Here is an 8,340-nt window from a genome sequence, read left to right as displayed (position 1 = left end):
TATTTGCCACAGCAGACAGAAGAAAAGAATACATTGCTTAGTGACCCATTTAGATACCTTAGCTTTCTTCTTCAGGAATTGTTCTGCTAGAGGTTAGGATATGTCTAACTTTGGCAATGAATAGAGACCCTCTCTGCATCCATGCGTCTGGGGCTGTGTCCTCTCTACTAAGGCTGGTGACCTACCACGGGCATATAAGTTATACCGTGAATTATTATCTTTAGTGTCACCAGCAGTCTGAGCTGTGTGTGGGAGCCAAGAGACACTTTGTCTCCTACATTTTGAGAGGGTAGGGGAAGCAGTTGACCTCTTGCCTGTTTCTGGAATTCTTTGTATCCTTCTAAGCATCAGGACAGTGTCTCCTCTTAGGTTCTGGCTTAGTCTGCAATGGGAAATCAGTCAGTCTCTCTCTCTCACACACTACTATTTAAGAATCTCACACACAGCACTTTCTGGAAAACCAGGAGCTTAGAGACCTAGGAAGCTCTCATTATCAGTCTGACATAGCTCTCTGGTTATTTTACAAACTAGTCCTTTTATGAGCCTTCACAGGATGAATTTGAAATTAGAGGCCCTAACCCCAAGTTATAGTCCCCCCACCTCCACCAAATATTGATCTTAATGTTCCTATCTGATACATACCTTCCATGCTTTCATATGGTGCTTATCGTGAAATTAACTGTCCGTTGTGTTTCCCTTTCCTGAACATTTGAAGGAATGAGTCAGATGTTCTCATAATATATGGGCAGCCTGGAGAAAAAGGCTGTTATTTTAAGAGCTGGCCAGGAATTCCTTTCAGGGAGGAGACTGTCTGCCACCTTAATGGAGGCACATGGTCATGAAGATAAGGCCCTGAGGAGACTGCCGGACAGGCTGGGGCTAGATGAGGAGACAGCAGACTGCTTGGAGGGAGAAGTTAACAGGAATGCAGAAATGGAAGGACGGAGGGGAACGAAGGGGCGGGAGATGAAATAGGGGAGAAAGCAAGATGGCAAATTACAGGAACTTCTGGAAAGAGGAGGTTGGCTTCCCACGGATGCTTTGAGTGTTTCGCCGGGGGTGGGGTGGGGACAGAAATGAAGCGGAAAGGGTTGTGTACAAGGTCTAGATCCCAACTCAACCACAGCAGATGTGAGGCAAGTGAGATCAAGAATCTAGCCCCGAGGAGAGCGAGACCTGGGACCCTGAGAATGTTAACTCTCAGCTCTTCTCAGACGTCCAGGGAGAGGATGCCGGCCTTCCCAGGGGATTGTGGGATGGAAGCTGGAGCCAGTTTTTATTTAAACCTAAGGGAGAGAGTGATCGTAGCTGACAGCCATGTTCCATCTACTCCAGGGGAAAAAAATAGAAGCGTGTCTGAGTTTGAGAATGTTTGGAATACCGCTCTGGAGACGAATGAAACCTCAGAGTGAAGTTTATGACTTGTGTCCCCAAAGAAGAGAAACACAGCGGCAGCATTTAGAAAAAGTTATTCTAAAGGATTTCTTCATTCTAATGGATAGAGATTGTCTTAAGATAATACAAATATTCCGAAGATTTAATGAAGTTATCGGGAGCCTTGTTGACATTAATTAGAGTTCTGTAATTAGAATTATAGTTATAGACGCTCCTTCCTGCAAAACAGAGGCCCATATTTCAGCATCTCGGGTTCCCAGTGCCGTTGGGCTCAGTACCTGATGCATTTTTATATAGCAGGGCTTTCATAATTCTTTTTAAATAACCATGTTGATAGATATTTAATCGCTTTTTAATTAATGGTAGGGTAAAAACCCATTTATACTTGTGCTCATCTTCCTTTGCCTCTGCTCACAAGCCAACTGTCAGCGGCCGGTGCACAAGGCCGCCCAAAGCAACAGTGACACCGAATCCAATCAGGAAAGCCGCGTAAAGATGAAAGGTCTCACCAATGGGAAGTGAACTTGCTAAAGTACGCCTTTCAATGAATTTGGACAAAACTGAAAAATGTTGTTGATATCAGATCCTTAGGCCGATTACTGAAGCGTTCGATTTTTCAGTATGTCAATTCATCACTGTCCACCTGGTTATAGTTAACACTTTCTCCCATTCCCAGCGTGTCTGCTGAGATAGGCACTTGCTGTCACAGGGTACCTGCCTCTCTAGAAGGTCAACAAGAGCAGGGGGAGGCAATGGTCCTCTCCACCCCCCACCCCCACCACTGCCCCCATCCTTTCTCAGGTATTGGTGAATGGCAGCGTCTAGTGAGATCTAAAATATTAATAAGATAAAGCTTTTAGCCTTCAGATCATTTAGCCTTTCCTCTTCGAGGCTCTGTAAAGTGTCCTGTCTGTTAATGTACGAAACTGGCTCTCCAGGAAGGTGTGCCATCACCTCCAGACACCCGAACCCCACTTTTCCCCGTGTCCCCCCCTCTTCATCTCATCACCGTGCTGGTTCACACTGTAAATCAAGCTCATCTCTCAGGGACACTCAGGTGCACTTAATTCCATTTTGCGATTAGAGGTCTTGGGGTACATTTTAATAAATATTTGATGGAGATGTTAGCCTCGGGGGTCATTTTTATTTACAGAATTAGAGATGGCATCTCAGAGGATTGGCGGTGGGAAGGAGAGGTGTTCATGAACACACACAGAGTTCCCTCTGCTTTTCAGAACACGGTAGCTGTCCACGGGGCCCATTTGGAGAAGCAGTGATTGGATCGCAGAGTGCTGTTGGGTGATGCCAATTAAGACAACAATTGTCTAGTCAACAGTCATTACATTTTTAAATGGCAAGCCAAATCCACTCTCTGCATATTTTCCACAGAAATCTTTATACATCGTGTGGCGTGCAGTTTAGATTGTTTTAAGGGACTGTAATGGCTTTGGTTTTAGCCCACTCTAGGCAGGCAATGAGTATCAATTTTGTTAATTAAGAGTTTCAGGCTCTTTAAATTTATAGTACAATTACAATTTACTTCATATTGAAGATGGTCTTTACCCTGTGGCACCATTAGGGAAATGCCCACTTAGGTTGTTTGCTGACGATTCCGAGGCAGCTGCCTTTCACAGGAAGAGTTACCATTTTGACTACTGCACTGGAATTTCTCACTGGGTGTCAAGTGCTCGTCAGCAGAATGGAACCGTGAAGACTTTTGACTTAAATCCTTCTTTCTTTTTTCTTGCCGGTCTCTCCCCTAAAGAAAAAGCCAATTCATCAGGTAGGAAAGGGCTGCCTTCTGTAGTCTCAGGTCCTGCCAGAGACAAATGACTGTAAAAATTTAAAATCAATCATTAACAGATTAGCTGTTGGTCCAAAGTAAATAGCAATCAGCTTATTAGGCATCAGGCGGAGTGAGATAAAGGGGAAGAGTTATTGAAAATGAGGATGTTGTCTGAGCTCCGCCTGTGGGGCCGCTGGGAGGAGGCTTTGTTACTGTAACAGCTAGCAGCACCGAGGCAGCAGGCTGAGTAAGCTGAGTCCCTGGTTGTGCTAACCAGGGTCCTGCGGTTTTCTCTTCTACACCTTGGCTTTCCTGGCTTTGGTCACAGGGGAGCTGGTGTGTTCCCAGCTGTGCTCACCATGGCCCTTTGCTTGGCTACGCAAAGTGGTGCAGAAAGGTGGCTGAGAGTCCCAGTCCGAGGAAGGACCTTTCTTAGCTCTTCGCATACTCACTTCCAGTCTCTTAGTGGTTTGGGTGGGGATGGTCTCGAAGGGACCGCTCATTAGTGGCTCCCTCTAGCTGTAGGTGTGCAAGTTGCTGTGCACAATGGGTTTAATTGTTGCAGTCAGTGTTGGCTGCTAGAGGTTAGAATCAGTCGAGGAGGGCTTGAGGAGAAACATACTGTTCATGGTCTCTTTCCCAAGGTGGTTACCAACTTCAAAAGAACACCACTAACTGGATGATGGTGAGTCCCTGCAGATAGTCCTCAACCAAGTCGTCAAAGCTGATGTCACCACACGAAGACAGTGTGTCCCAGCACCCCAGAGGGATCATCATCATCATTTATGTGGTTTCTTAAACTAACACCCCACCACCATATGCACGCACACGTGCCCTGCACTAATCATGAAAACAATCAGGTAAAGGCATTCTATAAAAGAAGTGATCAGAGCTGGGTGGTGGTGGCACACGCCTTTAATCCTAGCACCCAGGAGGCAGAGACAGGTGGATCTCTGTGAGTATGAGGCCAGCCTGGTTCACAGAGCAAGTTCCAGGACAGGCTCCAAAGCTACACAAAGAAACCCTGTCTTGAAAAAGAAAAACAACAACAAACCAACCAACCAAACAAAAAGAAGTGATCAGCAGTCTTTTAAAATGCCAGAGTCAGCCGGGCGGTGTGGCGCATGCCTTTAATTCCAGCACTCGGGAGGCAGAGACAGGTGGATCTCTGTGAGTTCGAGGCCAGCCTGGTCTACAAGAGCTAGTTCCAGGATAGGAACCAAAAGCTACGGAGAAACCCTGTCTCGAAAAATCAAAAAAAAAAAAAAAAAAAAAAAAGCCAGAGTCATAAACATCCAGGAAACCCGAGGAACTGTTGGGATGGGAAGAAAAGAACAAAAATAAAGCGGTGTGGGCTTCTGGGTCAGGTCCTAGAACTCAGGCGGACACAGATGAGAACTGGTAAGGCACCAAGCCTAAAGCACAGCTAGGAGATTTCTCTTCCAGTCCCAGGCACTTTGGGAGCCACTGGTTACCATTCAGACATGACCAGGTTCAAGAACCACACCATACACAACCAGTCCTGAAAACGGTATAGAAATGGCACCAGAAAACCCTGCTCACAAAGACATGAATCTCTTAAGGGAATCGACCCCAAGTTCCTGAGGAACATGCGCTTTGCCAAGAAGCACAACAAGAAAAGCCTGAAGAAGATGCAGGCAAATAGTGCAAAGGCCATTAGTACACATGTTGAGGCTGTCAAGGCCCTTGTGAAGCCCAGGTGGTGAAGCCCAAGGTGCCAAAGGGCCCCAGCCACAGACTCAACCATTTTGCTTTCATTGTTTACCCCAAGCTTGGGAAGCAGATTAGAAGCTACATGGCCAAGGGTTGTAGGCTCTGATAACCAAAGCCCAAGGTTCAAATCAAGGCAAGGCAAAGCCTCAACTCCAGCTCAGGCTCCCAAAGGTGCCCAAATCTTGTAAAGGCTCCATAGAAAAGGCTTCTGTTTGCCAATGTGAATACAGATGGATTGGTGTGATGCACCTGCACACTATTGCAAATGGTCAGGATGCTACGCTGTTTTTACAAATAAACTTGAGGCAAGCACAGCCAGGAATGTCTTTCCAAATGTCATCCCTGGTTTGGATAAGATTATGTAGGGGAAGCTGAGTGAAGAATATGGGTACCGTTTATTTTTTCCTGTAAGTGTAAAATGATTTAAAAATAAAAAGTTAAAAAAGGAGGATGCAGTTAAACTACAGTGACTATAGACCACTTTGTTATGGCCAGTTTTATCTTGCATTGTTCGGCTTTCTTTTGCTAAAACTGGAGTCAACAGTTGCTTGCTCAGAGCAGAGGAAAACAAGTTGTTTACAAGAAATTCAGGATCTGGAGTTTTACAGCTCCCAACATCTGTCATCCCAGTCGGTTGAGGTTGGGTCTCTGCTCTATCCGCTTTTTATGTGGGTTCTGGGGATCAGGCTTGGATGGTCAGATCTGTGGGATGAATGCCTTTACCCACCTCACCACCCCTCAGCTCCCTCTTGTTTTTGTGAGACAGTGTTTTACATAATCTAGGCTGACGTCAGAACTTGCTATGTAGCCCAGGCTAGCTTTGCACTCCTCTTGGTTTAGTCTCTCAAATGCTAAAATTACAAGCTCAAAAGAAAAAAAAAAAAGAGTTACCATCTCTGGTCAGCTGGCTTTTGCTGTCTCTTGCTAGCCTGCCTCCTGGGGGCTCCCTTTCCTATGTAAATATAGATAGAGAGACTGACCTGCCAGGATAGAATCCATTCTTCCCACTCTGCAGCTGTTTAGTCAGCAGCCAGCAGTGAGCCGTCACCCACCCTGTGAAAGCAAAAAGCCCCGTGGCCCTGTCATTGGAGCACTGAACTATAAGAGCAGTATCCAGAAGGCCCCTCCCAGTTTCTGCCTGGGTCTGGGGACACCAGCATGCTCTCTGGGCCAGAGACTCCAGGTAGAAGGCAGGTTTCCAAAGCCACCACTCGTATTTGGCCCTTTCCAAAGACTGGCTGGCTTTGCCGGGTTCTGTCCCTACAATGTTCTATTGCTGTGAAGAGACACCATGACCGCATCAACTCTTGCAAAAGAAAGCTTTTGATTGGGACTTGCTTACAGTTTCAGAGGTTTGGCCCATTATCATTATGGCAGGAAGCATGGTGGCACTCAGGTAGACATGGGTGCTGGAGAGATAGCTGAGGTCATTAGCTGGGTCTGCAGGCAGCAGGGAGAGCCACTGGGCCTGGCTTGGGCTTTGGAAAACCTCAAGACCCACTTCCAGTGACATACTTCCTCCAACAAGGCCACACTTCCTAATGCTTTACTTTAAAACAGTCCCACTCCCTGGTGAGCAAGCATTCAAATCAATGAGCCTGTGGGGTGTGTGTGTGTGTGTGAGATTCTTATTCAAACCACCACACTCACTATCCCTTCATCTCCCCACCCCTGGCTTCAAGGCTTCCTCTTTCCAGACATAACGACATGGTATGACCAAGCTGAAAAACATTTCAAGTTGGTCAAGGTCATACAGGCTTGTAATCCCAACTTTTTAGGAGGTCAAGACAAGAAGAGGTAACGAGTTCAAGGCCTTTTAGTGAGAACCCCAATTCAAAACAAAAAATAAAAAAGAGGTTGTGTCTTAGCGCTAGCATGCTGCGCAAGACCTTAGATTCAGTCCCAAGTAGTTCGGAAAACAACAAAACAAAACAAAACAACAACAGCAAGAGCAAAAAACAAAGGAGTTCAAGTGGATATGCTTGTTCATTTGGATTTCCCCAGAAGACTCCTCAGCCCTGCTCCCCCCCCCCCCCCCCCCCCCCCCCCCCGCAATCAGGGGATATAGACTGTTCCCCTATCCGCAGGAGATCTTGTCATTGATTTTACTGCCTCCACCTTCCAAATTCTGGGATTACAGGTTTATACTTTCACACTTGGCAGTCTTTTTGACTTGGGATATAATTTTAAGCACATAGGAGACACTTAAGAAATTCACGATAACTCAAAATATAAGTTGCACAATAAAGTGCTATCTTTTTAGCGAAGAAGCAAAAGCTAGGGAAGATTCAAGAGACACAATTAGTAAAGTGCTTGCCCCCGAGGCACGAGGCCTTGAATTCTGATCCCTAGCACGCATGTAAAAAGCTGTGTATGGTGGCTCACGCCTGTAATCCCAGTGAGGGGAAGGGGCAGACAGGGAAGTCCCGGGGCTTGCTGGACAGTGACTCTAGCCAAATTACTGAGCTCCAGACAGTGGGAGATCATGTCTCAAAAAATAAGGCGGACAGTGACTGGAAAAGACACCAATGTCAGCCTCAAGCCTCCACCCCCGCCTACCCCCATACATGCATGTACACACATGAACACACACATAAAATCAGAAGTAGATATTTGCAATGAGGAAAAACAGTACATGTTATAGACAAGTATTATAAAGGAATACTCTTCCCAGCCCGGGCTGCCCTGTGTACCCCAGCCTTTCTTCGTCAGCTATGTTCATCTAGGTACCCGTTTCTCTCTTCTCTCTCTTTCTCATGGTCCTCCACATGTAAATGTCGCAAGTATTACGGCACATGGGCAAACTGCATAGGATTTTGGTGAGTCTATGTATGAATTTATGGGGGGGGGGGATCAGTACACATTCCTGATAGTAAGGAGAAAATTTAAAAGTATTTTAGTTCAAAAAGAAAGAATCAAGAGCCAAGTATGGCGACACAGTTAGGTCACTGCAGCATTTGGGAGGCAGATGTAAGAGGATCAGGTGTTCAAGGTCATGCCCAGCTACCTAGGGAGCTGGAGGTCAGTCTAAGCCTCCGAAGGCCTGCCCTAGAAAATCCCAAATCAAAACAAGAAATCAAATCAGAACAGAGCAAAAGAAATCATGCCAAAGTGTAACCAGCATTTCAGGGCACAAGCACCTGCAATAGGTAAGGTTAAGCCTCCTGTCCCAATATGCCAATCAAAGACACAATGGTAAAAAACAGAGGAAGGACTTCAATCAATGTCATTGGCAAGAGGAACAAATTAAGGGGTCTAGAGACCCTGAGTTCATCTTAAAAGGCGTTGATAGGAGCTTCAGTTTGTACAATAGAGGCTAAGCTGGGCCCGGTATTATGTGTAGCTAGGTGGGAGGTGCACACATTTATTTTTTTTTTATTAAAAATTTCTGCCTCCTCCCCGCCTCCGCCTCCCATTTCCCTCCT

General features: G+C 46.0%; 1 pseudogene; it reads left to right on the top strand.

Moving 5' to 3' along the window:
* Positions 1–4,665: 4,665 nt before the first annotated feature.
* On the top strand, positions 4,666–5,103 carry LOC130885485 (60S ribosomal protein L29-like; annotated as a pseudogene).
* Positions 5,104–8,340: the final 3,237 nt, after the last annotated feature.

Source organism: Chionomys nivalis, chromosome 1, assembly GCF_950005125.1.
Source record: "Chionomys nivalis chromosome 1, mChiNiv1.1, whole genome shotgun sequence".
NCBI lineage: Eukaryota > Metazoa > Chordata > Mammalia > Rodentia > Cricetidae > Chionomys > Chionomys nivalis.
The sequence above is the reverse complement of the archived record's forward strand: the minus strand, read 5'-3'. Positions and strand labels throughout refer to the sequence as shown.